General features: G+C 40.7%; 1 long non-coding RNA gene across 1 annotated transcript; it reads right to left on the bottom strand.

Annotated features, from left to right (window-relative positions):
- Positions 1-11,327: 11,327 nt before the first annotated feature.
- On the bottom strand, positions 11,328-14,509 carry LOC105737947. The gene is made up of 3 exons (XR_001113655.2): positions 14,126-14,509; positions 13,875-13,951; positions 11,328-12,032 (listed from the first exon to the last, which is right to left on the bottom strand). It is a non-coding gene; the product is annotated as an uncharacterized LOC105737947 (long non-coding RNA).
- Between the last annotated feature and the right edge of the window lie 3,178 nt (positions 14,510-17,687).

Below are 17,687 nucleotides of genomic sequence, written 5' to 3' on the forward strand. Positions count from 1 at the left end.
AGAGCCAGCCAATAAGTAGTGAGTGACAAGGAGCTAGTAAACTCCCCACATTTTATGCTGGCTCCTTAAAGGACTCTGCCCTAGAAATGAAGATGTTTTGGAAATAAACCAGCCATAACATGCACAGCTTCCAGTCATCTAAATCAGCAGTCCCCAACTTTCTTTGCACAGTGGACCAGTTTCATCGAAGTCAATTTTTCCACAGACCAGGGTAGGAAAATGGTTTGGGGATGATACAAGCACATTGCATTTATTGTGCACTTTATTTCTATTATTATTACATTGTAATATATGATGAAATAATTATACAACTCATCATAATGTAGAATCAGTGGGAGCCCTGAGCTTGTTTTCCTGCAACTAGGTGGTCTCATTTGGGGGTGATGGAAGACAGTGACAGATATCAGGCATTAGATTCTCATAAGGAGGAGGCAGCCTAGATCCCTTACATGTGCAGTTCACAAAAGGAGTCACACTCCTATGAGAATCTAATGTCGCTGCTGATCTGACAGGAGATGGAGTACAGGTGGTAACGTGAGCAACGGGGAGGGGCTGTAAATACAAATGAAACTTCGCTCACTTGCCCGCCACTCACCTCCTGCTGTGGGGCCTGGTTTCCTTTTTTATGAGATGAGTCTCACTCTTGTTGCCCAGGCTGGAGTGCAGTGGCGCGATCTTGGCTAACTGCAACCTCCACCTTCCTGGGTTCAAGCGATTCTCCTGCCTCCGCTTCCCAAGTAGCTGGGATTACAGGCACCCACCAGTATGCCTGGCTAATTTTTTTTGTATTTTTTAGTAGAGACAGAGTTTCACCATGTTGGCCAGGCTGGTCTCAAACTCCTGACCTTGTGATCTGCCCACCCCAGCCTCCCAAAGTGCTGGGATTACAGGCATGAGCCACCGTGCCCGGTGGCCTGGTTTCTAATAGGCCACAGACCAGTACTGGTCTGTGGCCCAGGGTTGGGGGCCCCTGATCTAACTAGCCCTTACAATCTCAAGCTGTAAAACTGAATTAAAGTGTTCCCTAATTGTTAGTGCCCTTGGAGTCTGGCAGAACTAACAAAACCCTTTCTGGAGGAAAAGAACATCATCTTTGGTCTCAACATCTTTTCACAAACAATTTTTTAGTACACTGTAGAGTACACAATAAAAAGAAAACCAGGTATACAGAGATATAAGGCAAAATGATTGATAACCAGTAGAAACAACAAATGATAGAATCAGATCCATAGAGTGTCCAGATATTGGAGTTATCAGGTAAAGACTTTTAAATAATTATGCTTTTTATGTTCAAAAAGATAAAAGGCATAATTGAGAATTTCATTAGAGAAATAAAAATATTCCTTTGGAATACTGTGAAAACTGCTTTTCATATGCCGGAAGTGACCCCCTCTCCCTACCCCATCCCCCACCAGGTTCTGGCTGATCACAGTCATTGCTCCAGGTGCAGCATAGGTGGCCCATCAGCTCTCTGAGCAGCTTCTTCAACTACTCAATCTGGCTTACAGCCTGCTCTCTGGAATCACAGAGCACTTAAAGATGGTATTGTGATCATCCTCCTCTTGTTTGTTTTCTCAGATGAACTGCATGCAATTTGAAGGCGGGGACCAGCTCCCATGCATTGTATCTTATGCACTAGTGCATAATATAATGCTTGGCGTATGTAACAATTAGGAAACTGGTTTTCAACTTAATGCTGAAAATATTAAAAGCTGAAAGGCTGCTGAAATTCAGTGAGGAGGAGAAAAAGTGATGAGTGCAAAGAGAGATCATTTGCAATTCCAGGAAGAGAACAGAAATATCTGAGGTTCATTTTCATCAACTGCAGGTTATGGTAAGTCTGCATCAATGCAGGATCTACCTGATTTAAAAGGCCTAGGAAATAATCATGGATGTGCCTGATGAGTTAGTCACAAGGATGCTAACCTCATTATGATTTTGAATATAAGTATTTACTTAATGTAATACTATTTGACTAATTGCATAATCATTATGTGTGGATATATAACATAATGATAACTGATTTGATTGATTAATACATAAAATATTTTAAATATTTTCATTAATTAACATTGAAAATGATTTAAACATCTTACACTAGCGGATAGGTTAAATAAATCAAACTTTGTTAATACAGTAGAATAGTATGTACATGCAGTCATTAAAAATGATTATATAAGTGTGTATTTATTGATGTCTGAATATTTTCAGAATGAATAATAAAGAATAAAAAGCAATATATTGAAATTTGTAAAATAGTACATATAAGTAAAATATAAAGTAGTACATTAAAAGGGAAAGATACATAGCTTTATGATAGGATTATAGGTGATTGAATTCTTTTCCTTAACATCTGTATTTTCTGAATTTGTTCAATAGATGCAAGAGTTTTGCAAAAAGAAAGAATTACAACTTTAAAAAGTTTCAGGGTCAGTGCCTACTGTATCTTGCTGTCTACTTTACTGGGTTATTGCGAGACTCAAATAAGATATATGTGCATGAAAGCACTTTGCAAACAAATTTTAAAAATGTTTTTTGAAGCATTGTTATTAACGTTATAAATATGACAAATAATACCTTCGGTGATTTGGTCTCAGGGAAAACAAATCCTGTAATATAAAGGTGAATGTGTGGCAAGAGTTTGTTGGATTCCTAATGCAGAGCTAAGAAGAAAAATGTAGCCACCGAATAATTGCCAGTTTTTGCTCCCTGAGCCTGCCATCTTGTACCAGTGGCTTGGGCAGCAGCCACACACATGCTCCCAGCCAATCTGCAGAGAGAACCTTTTGTGATTCTGTAGACGCCGCTCTTCTGTCACGCTGACTTCATCTTCAAAGGCCAATCCCTTGGATTTGCTCAAAGATGCATCACTTTAAAAACCTGAGCCCGCTTTAGACAGCAGCCTCTCTTCCCTGGATAGGCTGATCCATGGCTCATTTACGCCACTGGAAATTTACGCATCTCTTCTCACCAGCTCACTTCAGTCCTTGCTAATTCCCTAATCATATTGAATTATTTGGAGTTTACTGTGTCATCCCTGGTCACCTACAGATTCCCTCACTTCATTACTCCTTGGCAAAACTGTCTTAGGAGGGCTCCCATGACAGATTTATATTCTGAGCAACAGACAGGAATGTGTTTCTCTGCTTTTCCTTTGCCTATACCACATAAACATGTCCAGGGATGCTCCTGGATAGGAGCCGCGGATCAGACCTTGGTCACAGACGGGCTCTCATAGAGGAATCTTCTGAAAGAGGAGGTTGAGGCCATTTACCTCAGTGAGTCTTCCATGGAAATGTGAATGCCCACCCAGGGCCTCATTCTAGAGAGGTGTGTTTAAACTTCAATGTGCCTTTGATTACCAAAATATCTCATTGTCTTGTATAAACATCTATTAGTTAAATACATCTATTGGAGTCACTGATATCTAAAAGAAGCTATTTCAAATTTTAAATTTCAAACAGTCCCTTTAGATATGTGCCCACATCCTTTACCTAGATTTATCACATGGAGAATGGTTATCATTGATTACTAGTTTAGGAGAAATACATGTATGTTGAAAGTTTCCTAGCACATCCTTATAAAATTATGAAGCCTACCAAGGTTGTATGTGGTTACTATTTTGTTGTTGCTGTTCCATAGAAAACTCCCTCTTCTTAATTATAAAGAGTATTATTGATGTTGATGTTCTTGCTGCTGTTGTTTCACTGCACCAAAGCTTGGAATAAGACAAGGTCTTCACCTTGAGGAGTTATAGTCTACTAAGAAATATGGCTATACAAATAAATATGTTATATCATTCCATGACACACATGCCATAGAATTCTAAAGCATTATGGAACCACAGAGAAAGCAGTAACTGAAGTTACAAACAGTGACTAAAATACCAGCAAGAGTTTTACCTGGATAGAAAATACCTGTAACAAATCTTAAAGTGTAAGCAGAGTTAGCCCAAATAATGAGAGGGAGAAGGCAGCCCCAGAAGGAGGAATCATCACAAGAAAATGCATGAAGGAGTCAAGGGGCAGAATATTTTTTGAGAAATGTTGAGACATTCCGCTCATTAAGGACAACAGACAGTCAATAGCAGTTTTTGTGAAATAGAGGGATGGGACCAAATTCCTTTTCTAGGTCAATAGCTCTGGCATTTGTGTGAAGGTTGCACTGTAGTTAACATGGAGACTGGTGGAAGGAAGAACATTTAGGAAGTGGTTGCAGGAGAGTGAAAATAAGGACCTAAACTAAAGCCAAACCGTGGGAGTGAAGAAGAGGGCTAGATTCAAGCCAAGTTTAGGAGACAGACTAGGCAGGACTTGGGGCTAATTAGAAGCAGAGGAAAGGGGAAAAGGGGCCTAAGATGGCTTAAATAATGATTAGATCGAACAGGAGGGGCACATTCATTGGTCACTCATTCTGTCCCAGTCACTATAACTGGACTTAAGAATTCAGGAGAAAGAGACAGCTTGGGGTTTATGTAATGTGTAAAATTACAGTTATGCTAACTTGGAAATGCCTAATACAGGTAGTCGTTTGCATGGTAGCACAGTGCTATACAGATGACTGGAAAGCTGAAATCATGCAAAACAATCTAAGTAATCAATGGGGAAAAATTACATTTGTTTCACGACCTTTAAACATTTTTATCAAAACATTAAAAACTCTTTACTGTCAGCTATAACTGTATAGAAAAATGAAAAGAAGTTATATAAGTAACATTTACTTAATACACTGTAATTTGTATATTTGAAGCATTAATTAAAGTGCTTTTATTTCATTGTAAAAATAAAATCCTATTGAGAGCGTTTGCCTTCTTCTAGTGAAATAATTTGATACAGGGGATCATCTTTTCTGAGCCTTGGTGAATTTTCATATTTCTTTAAGTTTGGATCAATGTCCAACACTTTATCCTTTGTGCCTTCCATGTTGTGAAATATCTCAGAGCATTCCTTAAATGTGAAGTTCTTTGCTTATGTCACTTCCTCTGGGACATCTTTATCCTTTTTGTAACAACCACTTTACTCATGTATGATGTAAGTCTTCACTAAGTTCCTCTAGCTACACTTTTAGAGTCTCTTGCAAAGCTTCAGTATCCACATCCCAATGATCAACTATTTTTTTTCTTTAATCCCATTTACATTTAACTAAAATTTCATTTCCAGTATTATCACATTTTGGTTTTTTTGCTGCACTTTCATCTTTCTTGGCCAATTTCCTCTTTTGATTATTTATTTTTATCAAGTATCATGTAAGTTTATCATTGGAAAACAAGGAGGCAACACAACTACATGCTTTGCTGTCTGTGCAGTGACAAAACCTCTTAGACTTTGAAAGAAATGGTATGCATTTCTAATCATGGACATATCTGCTTTTTATGTAATAATTTGTGGAATGATGAAGTAACAATGACGTTTGTATTTTATGCAATCAGTCACAGCCAATATGTCATAGAAACTAAAATTTGAATTATGTTATTGAATCATGTTATCATGTTATAGGGATTGGTATTATTTAACTAAATTGTGGTAACCAAAACCTATGTATGTTGGAGCCATGCAAAGAGAATTGCCAAGAGTTACCCAGGTAACACAGGAGTGGTCAGGCCTTTGGGAGCAATGAAAAGTTTTAAGAAGTATGAATTCATCATCAGCATCAACTACTGACCAAGGAGGTCAAGCGAATGAGTCCGGAAATATTTTCTTGTTTTGGCCATTGGTCATTGGTCATATAGAAAATCTTAGTGGTCAAGTTATGAGGCAACAATCTAATTGAAATAGGTTAAATAGAAAGTCACTGAGAAATTTAATAATATTTTATAATAAAAATAATCAACTCTTTTAAAGAAATTTTTCAATAAATAAAGGAGGGAGTTAAGATATCAGGATTAAAGGAAGATATTTAATTTTGGAGGTTAAGAACTTTTATTTTCTTAAAGTGCAGATATGATTCTAAGAGATTTAGTCAACAACTTCCTGAAATTCAGATATACCTTATCTATAATAGTTCTCATTTATATAAATTCCTATGAGTTTGGTAATTTTAATTAACAAAAAGAAATGAGACCTGGCCTGGCATTTTTTCTCACCCTCACCATGGATCCCCTTCCTCAGAACGCTTAGGTTCTTATTTTGCCAACAGTAAAGTCAGCATTGACCAAGAAGGAGGTCACTGTTTTAATTAACTTGGTACTTGAACATAACAATAGCATTCTGCCTGTTTTGAGATAATTCTAGATGAGTCATTAAGGCACTTTTCTAGAATCTGGTAACCTGGAATATCAGAGACCAATTAAAATGAATGCAAAGCTCTCAATGATGACAAAATAGACACTATCAAACCAGAAATAATATGAAATGAAAAATTTATTTACCCTGGACCACTGTTCGATTCCCATTCTCATCACCTCAAATGAGTGATGAATTTAAAAGGAATACTCGAAGTCTTTAAAATTTATATATCAACTCTACCACTTAGTAACTGCAAAATTCTAGATAAATTATTGAATATTCCTCATCCATAAAGTTGTATACCAGTATCTACCTTGCAGAGTTGAGATGAAAATTAGGTGAATTACATAAGAAAAAGTCTTGATTATTACATTGTATTATCTTGGAAGTTAAACAAAAAATGTCACTTCCCTTCCCATCGATAAGAATGACAAAATAGAGATTTGAGCCCCGCTCTCAATGCACGCATTAGGATGACAGACCCACATGGGAATGTGACTGGAAGATCAATGATTTAATGCCATTAAAGTTGAAACACATTACACACGCCCAGATTGTTTCCATAAAATATCATCACAATAGATTCTACAACAAAACTGGTACAATCGTCTTATTTTTGTTTGTTTTTCCTCACCTTTAGAGAGTATTCCATCAAGTTCACTTCTGCACACCAGGATTCCAAGGATTTCTTCATCCAGCTGCTCTCCAATGACATCAGGGCAGCACCGTGCACAGTCATGCCCCTAATCTGTTCAGAGGCGCTCCATAGTTGCAACCTTACTCTGTCCTCACCATAACTACATGACACATTTGCTCACTTATCATCTCCCCACCATCCACTGCATCAAAAATATGCTCATGCAAGTAGGGACTTTGCAGTGTTCTCTGCTGTACCACAAGGTATGTGGGTGGAATCAATAATGGAATGAGAAACTCTGTAAAGAACACAGAACTCCTGTAATGTCTTCCCCATTTGAGAAGCCAAAGCAGAGAGGATTCATGAATTGCCTAAAGCCTAGACTTGACTCACCTGGCTCCTATTCTAGTGCTTTTCAAAGCTTTAGACTTTCTTCTACCTGAATAGGGTATTGGGTGGGGCACAATGTGTCAGCACCTCCATGCAAGGCCACCAGCTGGAACAAACATAGCCTGCTCTGCGAGTGCTGCCTTTAGGCGGGAGACCACATCAGGGTTGCTTTGGAGGCTTGTGCCACCCCTAGTGATCACCTTTAGCAAGAATGTGCTGGAAGCAAGGGGCGGTTTCTCCTGCCACGGAGAAGAAAGCCAAAGGCTCAGGATGAAGCGTGGAGAGACTAAATTTCCAAAGGCATAATGGGTGTCTTCTTCTCCACACCCCCTCCGCACCACTACGAAGTATTGCAACTGGCTCTGTCAGCTTGGTATTTGAAAAAAATGGGTCAGGCAATGGGGCTGAATCAATCATAGCAATTTGAAATGTCACTTGGTTCTCTTATCGTGTTTGAATTTCTTCCATGTTACAATAGATCTTCTCTCCACGCCCAGACTCAATTGAATCCCTCTTTTTGTATTGTTGAAGAAGCTTGGAATAAGGTTTCAGGTGCACTAATATTTGGACAATTCCCAGAAGCCTTCTCTCTGCTCCCCTCAACTCCCCAGCAGTCTCTGCCTCTCTTGCCCATCACCAGAAAAGGCTTTGGAGTTGTTACCAGTTTGCAAAACATCTGCTTTTACTATTTGGCATAGTGTGGGGTTGGGGTGACAAGGGATTTGATTGGCCTCCCAGGACTTATTATATTTGATACATTGTGTGTCAGACTGGGGACCCCTCCCCTCGGTTGTTCCTATGCTCTGTGCAACCCTGTGATTGGTTTGTTGTCAGCTTTCTTTTTCCAGGGACCAATTCTAGGGCTAACTGTCCTTTTTCTGCCAGAGCCTCCTGGTCTCACACTCTTTGCCTCTTAATAAATATGAGAAGCTGCCAGCTTCTTTGTTCTTGGTCCTCTTCTGGGCTTGAGTGGAAGAAGTTGTCCATAAAAGAAACTTCTGATTTACAGACAATCTCCCCACACGCAATCGGGGCCAACATTCCTCAGCACCGTGGCCACATGTGTGCTTGGCTGGCCAGATGTCCATCCAGACAGCAGGGGTGGTGGCTCTGGGATGCAGCAAAACCAGCCACTCAGTGGCCTGGAATGCCCTTCTGCTTCCCCGCCACCCATCTGTGTCTAAGACGTCCAAATGTTCCTACCCAGCCCAATACTCAACTCATCCAGGAGGCCATGCTAGCCCTCACAATTTCCTCCATCAAATCTAATCACCATGCACATCACTCATCTGGCTCCTGCCTAACTGCCTCCCACATCTCTGGCTAATCTTTTCCATGGTACACAGAAAGGGCCAGCCAGGACCTTGGAGTTAGTCACACCTGGGTCCAAACCCCCATTGTACCTTGTATCAATTTAATAGGACTGCCATAAAAAAGTGCCAAAAACTGGGAGGCATAAACAAGAGATATTTATTTTCTCACAGTCCTGGAGGCTAGATGTCTGAGATCAAGGTGTTGGCAGGAGTGGCTTCATCCTGGCCTCTCTCTCCTTGCCTTGTAGCTGGCTCCCTTCTCCATATGCCTTCATATGGTCAACCCTCTGTATGTGTCTGGGTCCAACCTCCTCTTTTTGTAAGGACACCAGTCATACTGGATTAGGACCTATCTTACAACCTCATTTTAACATAATGATCTCTATAAAGGCCCTGTACATTCTAAGGTACTTGGGGATTCGGACTTCAACATGTGAATTTTGCAGGAGGACAAATTCAGTCCATGATATGCCTTTAGTTAGAGCAGGGGTTTATAACCTGAGGTTAACTTTACTTCATCTATAAAATAGAGTTAAAAATCATACCTAGGATTATAAATATTAAACAAAATCCTGTAGGTCAAGAATCTGACACTGAATAAAATCCTAGAAGCCTAGTTTGTTTCCCACTGTCCCGATTCCACCTTGACTCCCCGAGGCCACAGCATGGGCTGTGCCTCCTCATGTCAACAAACCAATAGATATTTGTTTCCTGATTTCAGTGAAGACAAATTGAGTAGCCTATTGATATCTGAGTGCCTCCCTCTGCTCCTAATGAAACATAAAAGATGAGGTAACACAGTGCAAGGAAGGCAGGGAGCAGGGTGACTATGGGAGCCAATGCTGGATGGAGTCAGCCTTCAGGCAAGTCGCTAAAGCTCCCTCTGCCTCCATTTCTCCTCCATGGAAGAAAGTTAAGAGTAATGCACAGCAGCAGAATTGCTGCATGGATTAAATGAGAAAACTGTCATGTGGTTGGCACAGTCCTCCATGAATATGGCTGTTACTATTGTTACTGTCAGGATGCGTTCAGCATTGTCCACAAAGATGGGACAAATGTATTATCTCACATATTTATGACTTTTTTCTAGTAAGAACATTTAAATCTACTCTCAACGATTTTCAAAATACAACACATTGTCATTCATGTTAGTCACCATGTTGTATAACAGACTTCTCGAAGTCATTCCTCATATCCAGCTGAAGTTGTTTCTTTAAATCTATCCCTACTTCACACTGGGACCTGCAAATGTTAGGCATGTTCATTCTGATACTACTGATGTAGTAGCACCACTAAATGGGCCATTGTATCATTAAATGGGCCAACCAAACAAGGGACTTGGATAATGCTTTTGCCCTACAGTCAGGGTGCTGAAGGCCAGCCTACCTTGGGTGAAATTGACAACTATCTACCCATCATTATATAAAGCCTCCTCTAAGCTGCTTCTCTTATGGCCAAGCATAGCCTAATAGCCCTACCCTCAGCCTCTCCCTTATATTGAAGTCACTAAGGCCTTTGTGAAGTTTCAGTAACTGGCCTGGAACAAAGGGGAGTCCTTCAGCTATTAACTTAGCTCTAGCTGAGAGCAGGACCTAAGCAATGGCATTAAGGATGAGTAAATTTCAGAGAGAGGAAAATTGGAGTGCACCTACAAGTTAGGGAGTCCCCAAACCCACCCTCACCTTTGACACCAGCTTCAAGTTCTGAGGTTCCCAAGATTTTGATCATTCACTAGAAGGACCCACAGAATTAATTGAAAACTGTACACTTAAAATTACAGTTGATATGCTGAAAGAATACAAATTAGAGTCAGCCAAGGGAAGAACACATGGGGCAGAGTTCAGGAGAGTTCCACATGCAGAGTTGTTCTCTCCCAGTGGAGCCATGAACAGCCAGCAACTGTTCTCACAGTACTCCTGAGAACTGTGTAACAATAAACACCAAATGCTACCAACTGGGGAAGTGTACCTGTGTCTTAGTGTCCAGAGTTTTTATTGGGGTTTGGTCATGAAGATATGGTTGATTATGTGACCATCAGGTACTGACCTTTAGTCTCCAGGCTTTCTGGGCATCAAGTTGATACTACATAGCCCAAAGTCCCCATTTTGGCCAAGACTCTCCTGTGGAAAAATAATCATATCTGTTTTAGTGTCTGCATTTGTTATAGCATTTATATCACAGATATAGGAGTCGTGTCAGTATGAACATGCCTAATATTTGGAGGCAGGCCCCAGTGTGAAGTAGGGATAGATTTAAAGAAACAACTTTAGCTAGTTAGAAGGAATGACTTCAAAAGGTCTGTTATACAATATGCTGACTATTGTTAATGACAATGTATTGTATTTTGAAAATCACTGAGCGTGCATTTTTTTTTTTTTTTGAAGCGGAGTTTTCACTCTTGTTGTGCAGGCTGGAGTGCAATGGCACAATTTCATCTCATTGCAACCTCCACCTCCCAGATTCAAGCAATTCTCCTGCCTCAGCCTCCCAAGTAGCTGGGATTACAGGCATGCACCACCACGCCCGGCTAATTTTTTGTATTTAGTAGAGATGGGGTTTTACCATGTTGGTCAGGCTGGTCTTGAACTCATGACCTCAGGTGATCCACCTGCCTCAGCCTCCCAAATTGCTGGGATTATAGGCATGAGCCACCTCACCTGGCCCAGAGTAGACAAAAACATCATACTATGTGAGATAACACATATGTTAATTAATGCAATTGAGCCATTCCACAATGTATACATATTTCAAAACATCATGTTGTTCACAACAAACATATAAAATTTTTATTTTCAATTAAAATTAAATTTTAAAAAAGAAACAACTTATCTATCTAGAAAGTCATTACATACATTTTCATATTTTTGCCCTGATATGATGACTTGTTCTACTACCATCTATATCTCATGATACACTTGTGCAGAACTATTGTTTTGTTTTGGTTTTAGAGACAGGATCTCTGTTGCCCAGGCTGGAGTGCAGTGGTGTGATCACAGCTCACTGTAGTCTTGATCTCCCGAGCTCAAGCTCAAGTGATCCTCTCTCTTCAGCCTCCTAAGTAGCTGGGACTACAGGTGCACACAACCATACCTGACTAATTTTATTTTTCAGTTTTTTAATTTTTGTAGAGACAGGATCTCACTATATTGCCCAGGCTGGTCTCTCAAACTCTTGGATTCAAGTGATCCTCCCACATTAGCCTCCCAAAATGCTGAGATTACAGTTGTGAGCCACTGTACCTGGCCAGAACTATTTAGCATAGCAATTAGATGACGATTAACGAAATCTAATGTTGCCTCAGGCCAGTCATTTTCCATCAGTATTATATCCTGAGGAGGCTTTCACTTAGTTTCCTGATATATTTGATCATCGACAGCAGTACCGTCATTAGACTTATTTACATAAGGGAACGAATCTTACCCGTGATGCCAGTGCTACACCGTATTGCAATATGGTTACAGATGTAACCTGAAAAGTAAGTCAAAAGATACAGGCATATTACTAAAATCTCACTCAGTCATTATCAATTTGGTCCAGGTCATGATCATATTATACGACCAAAATGTCTCCCAGAGCAATGCCACCGACTCAGGTTTGCAGGTTTCCATTCAACCTTGTCAGGTTCCCAAAAGCAGGAGTGGTCTTTGCAACACATGGCTTCATCCTTTCAGGCATTTGCATGAAGCTAAAAGACAATATATCTTTATCAAGGCACCATTGTAATATTGGAATTCCCTTGTTGCATAAGCCATCTATTCATTCATTTACCCTCAGCTACGATTCTTCCTTCTATCCAGTTATCATTGTTTTTCGTTTTGTTTGGTTTTGTTTTGTTTTAAAAAAAAATAGGATGGGGTCTGTCTAAGATTTGCCCGGGCTAGTCTCAAACTCCTGGGTTCAAGGGATCCTGCCCCTTCAGCCTCTCAAAGTGCCGGGATTACAGGCATGAGCCACTGCACCCAGCCTATCATTGGTTTTTATCCAAACTTTTCTACCTTTGGAAGGGCTGTTAGTTTTAGTACTGTTCTGATACGCACTGCTGATAGCAATACTGGTCTAGCAGGTGCTTCTCTCTCAATTAACTTCCGTTTAATAGGGTGAGTTTACACACATACAGAACTAGTGGGCTATCTTGACCACTATGCAATAATATATCTGCATTCATCATCAAGACCAATTTTGCCAGATGGGCTGAAGGCACAGTCTACCCCATCAGGTGCTTGGGAATTCTGACATAAAAGTTCAAAAGTATAGTTACAGTTTCCTGCTTAGGGATTATCCCTGCTCTTGCATCCAGTTGCAGCTCTGGTTCTGTGATCACTGAATCAGACAGAAGGAAGAGTTAAAGTCATGCAGGGAAAAGAAAGTTGCAGTGATGTGAAGAAGAATTGTATGGTCATATTAGCATTGTCCTCCAACCCCTCTTCCTGGACGGCACCCCAGAAATGGTCTCTGCCAATGAGAGAGCTGACACACAGTAAATACAGAATAACGAATCCTTTCTCGTTCCTCTGTTGCGGAGGTCTTAGCTGATGATAGGAAAGATGCACCATTTGCCAAGAGCGCGTTTGTGCTGATCAGATGTTGGCCTCACCATTTATCTTTCTATAGTTATCCCATAAGGCAGGCAAAGGCCTTCACTCCCATGGGAAGGAGAATGTCCAAGGGCAGGAAGTGGGGGGTTGTCATTCACCAGAGCAAAAAGCAATTTCTTAGGGAGGAAATGGGGCCTGAGTAGGGAAGAGATTCAGCCTCCTTTGATGTGGATTTTGAGTGGTCTAACTAGAGAGTTCCTAGGAGGTGAGGCTTAAGGATAGTGCAGCAGACAGAATAGCAGCCTCCCAAAGAAGTCCATGTTCTAATTCCTGAAACCTGTGTATCTGTGACCTTTTATGGCAAAAGGAACTTTGAAGATATGATTCAGTTAAGGATCTTGAGATGGGAAATCATCCTGATGAGCCCATTTAATCAAAAGAGCCCTTTTAAGGGAAAGAAGGAGGCAGGAAAGTCAGAGTCTGAGACGGAGATGTAACAAAGGAAGCAGAGCTCAGCGACAGAGGTTTGAAGATGCTGCACTGCTGTCTGTGAGGGTAGAGGAAGGGGCCACAAGCCAAGGAGTGCTGGCAGCCTCCAGTAGCCAGCAAAGGCAGGGAAATGGGTTCTCCCTTAGAGACTCCAGGAGGAACACAGCCCTGCTGATCCCTTGATTTTAGGACTTTGAACCCCCAAACTATAAGACAATAAACTTGTATTGTTTTAAACCACCACGTTCATCAGTAATGTACTACAGCAGGAACAAGAAACTCATACCAACAACATCAGCTGAGGAAGTCAGGAAGCAAGCTCCCCCGCATGACTATTTTCTTCTTTCTGTGGTCCCACAGGGTCTGTAAATAAAGAAAGCAAGACCAATTTTAGGACTGCTTAACCTGGAATCCATAGCCCACAGAAAAGATTTGAGGAATCCTCATACGCCATGAAATTGTAAAATTTTACGTGGCCGGTTTTGGTGAGAGATGGTCCAGGAATCCATGACTCCTGAAAGGTTAAGAACTACTCACCTTAACAAAGAGAAAAATCCAAGCCGAAAAAGAGCCCCACAGTCAATACAGAGAAGTGATGTCAGGAGTCAGATGAAAGAGAATATGGAATCTCTACACTCCAGGAGCAAGGTGCGTGGAAGATCTGGGTGGCTGGGTAAGCCTCAGGATGGTGACCAGGCTGAGCGTGATGGCGAAGGTGGCCTGCTCCTCTTTGGGGGTTGAGGATATGATCCTGGTTTAACAGAGATGCATAAACAAAAATAAAGAGAAATTCAGCTTCAGCCATTCTGAAAAAGGAGAATTTGCTTAATGTGCCCCACTATGCAGAATAATAGACACCCTAGCATTTGTAGGAAACATAGAGAAGTGGCTTATGGTCTTTGGTTTGCCTTTCACTCTTTTACTGTCCCAAGGCAAGTCTCTGGGCTGGATCCAGGGAGGCAGAACATTTGTACTCAGAAGTCATCCCAAGGAACCCCTGCCAGCCATGGTTTCCCTAATCCCATTAGGACCACCCTTCAGGGATGTGGGCCAGCTCAGAGTCAGTGCAGAGCAAGTTACTGCTGTTAAAAATGGAGGCTCCCCAAAAAATTCCTGGCCATGAAAAGAAGGTCTTTTTCTTTGCCCATTAACTGCTAAATTATCATTTCATGACCTAAGAGTAAACAAACCAAAACCACATGTCCCTTTGTAATTCAAATGAATAGAATATTCCAGATTAGAGAAAATCATGCCTGAAGACAGAGAGATCTAAAATCCAGTGTGAAAAACTTCTAGTAATACCTGGTGGATCCCAGGATTCAGTGGAAAGGTCACTTCACCGGGTGTCTCTGTCTAGCACATACCCAGGCAATCTTGAAAAAGACGAAGATAGGTCACCCAGGGAAGTGACCACATTAGAATCTTCTAGTGTAGAGATCACAGGACTCCCAGGAGTGCGTGTGTTGAGGGGAGAGGGGAGACAGGCAAGTGCCACTAGCATTATTCAACCTCGGCCACTTGAGCAGTTGTTAATGCATGACCCTGACTCGATGGTTGTGTTAAACACATTCACAAAATGTCACTTAGCATGTTTCTAAAATAAAGACAAGTGAAGTATGTGTGAGTGAAGGGAGTGGGGGAAAAATGACGTGAAATATGTGAGAGGGGAGTGCGTGTGTCAGCTGCAGGAGTAAAAATGTGTTTTCTCCATTAAAAAAATAGTTTTTCCATAAAGTCACAAAAATGTTAGCTTGGAAATCTTGTCTGATGGACTCACTTAATGGGTTGGTGAGGACTCCTAAGTGCAAAGAGAAGAAGGGCTCTCTTAGATCCATCAAGGGAAGGTGTTAATAGCCCAGCACTGGCTTTCTAACCCCAGGGCATTTGCACTGGCTGTTCTTGCTACCTTGACTGCTCTTCTGCAGCTATCCTCATACCCCATTCTCTTATTTCATTCAGGTCTCGGCTCACAGGTCCACTTATCAGAAAGGCCCTCCCTGACCACCCCCTCTAACACACACACAAGGGCAGTGAACAGTGTCTTGCAGGCAGTAGGCACTCAATTCATGTCTGCTGAAAGTTATTGACTGACCAGCTAAAGATGCTTCACTGTGGCGCCTTTCCAGGATACATGACAGTTGGAAACTCTAGCATCTTAACTTGACATCACCATGTGATAATATCTGCAAGACATCAAGATGGGAAGACACTGGCCTATATTCAAGGACTATATATCTAGTTGGTGATACAAGCATTGCAGACAGGAAACCAAGTTAACACAGCCTTACCCAGTACACAAGCAAGATTCTGTAGGGATGATAGAAGACAATGCAATTATGGGATAGTTGGTACAGATGGAAAATTCTGAAAGTTCAGAGAGAGAGAACAATGCGTGAGACAGGCAGGCTGGTTGAGTCCCTGTTTTAAAATAATCTGGAGGAAAAGGATCAAAGTCCCTCACTAAAGCTCTAGCTTTTATCTAACTCTCAGCCAATCAGTAACGAGAGACCCAAGAAGCTGTTAACTGCAAGCTCCTATTTCAGGCAGCTAGAGACTTCCCTGGAACGCCACATACCAGTTAGACTTCAGCTCTAATCTAAAGTTACCTCTTCCTCATTTTAATGCTAAAATTCACACCCAAGGCTGGAGATTTACAATGCTAATGCTACACGCAATGTATGAAGTAGCATGTTGAGCCACTGAGCAAGCGTTAGAAAACTTTCTCCTACACATGCCCTGATGTAATTTTTTCCTATTAAGAGACCCTATAAAACGAACCCCCCGACAGAGTACCCTCGGGGAGCAGCCCACTCCTTTTTCCTCTCTCAATGCTAGCTCCCTTGTGCATAAGCTGGTATAAACTTAAACTGACCTTTGCTGCTACGTTTGGTGATATCTCTTGATTTCTATTCTGGGAGATTGCCAGAACCCCAGGCACCAGTAACATGTGGACAAGAAGAGTCCTTCCCATGTGAGCTAAACTTTGACAGAAAAAAAAGAAAAAAACACACACCAGTCACATGGGACCTAACCCAGGGTAAGTTATGGGCCACGCAGACACCTGGTCAGGGCACCTATTTATAAAGAACTCTAAACAATCACTGGAATAAGTTGGAAGTATGGTGCCAGCTAATTTGTAATTCTTTAAACATGGCAAAATTTCCTTTGGTTTCCACTCTTCTGTGGCTAAAAAAGCCCTGTTTTTCGTTTGAACGTGTAACAGGAAAATAATTATTTATAGTCTCTCTCCACTTTCTATGACACTTAGAAAATTCTTTTTCTCATTCAGTCAGTTAATAAGTATTTATTAAGTGTCTTTTCTACACTCCAGGACATTTTTCTAGATCCTGGAATTACACCTTGAACAAGAGAGCTAGAGCTTCACCTTCCGGGGTATGTTCTCACCGCCAGTGGTTCACAAGGAGCAAAGAGTCCACCGAAGGCTTTAGTGGGTATTTCTGTAAGTATGCTTCCCAAGAATCTACCCTTGGCCTTGGGGGACTCGAGAGTTTTGCATTTGGATCTATGCATATTACACTTTAGTTAAATGTTTATATAAAAAATAGATTATAAGTAAAAAAATGTTAATGTTCCTTAATTGTCCCCAAAAAGGGTTAGGGTGCAGACATCCCAGGGTGTGCTCAAGGTGACAACAGTCTATTTAAAAAGACATTTGCTAGAGGTTGGCATTAGGGGAAGCTGGGAAGGTAATATATGAGCTGTTTGTACTATGTTTGCGACTTTGCTATAAATCTAAAATCGTTTATTTTTTTAAAACATTTGCTAAAAAATGTATATGGAAAAATGCAATTGCAGATGAATTGCCTTGCCCACTTAAAAGACATCCTCTTAAAGTACTTTATTAGCACTTATTCATTCAAATATCTAACATTTAAACAACAAATGTTCTGCTTATAAACATTCCATCTAAATAGATCCACACCATTGGAATGTGGGAATAAAATGTTAGAACTATTTGTGTTTATTTTTTTCCCAAACGTATTCATTTTTTGTGTGTGTATTTCATGATGTACATACATCTTAGTATAGTAGTTCAAATATATCATTTATATACAAATAAATGTACATATTAGAAGGA

The sequence above is a fragment of the Nomascus leucogenys genome, chromosome 20, assembly GCF_006542625.1.
Source record: "Nomascus leucogenys isolate Asia chromosome 20, Asia_NLE_v1, whole genome shotgun sequence".
Taxonomy (NCBI): domain Eukaryota; kingdom Metazoa; phylum Chordata; class Mammalia; order Primates; family Hylobatidae; genus Nomascus; species Nomascus leucogenys.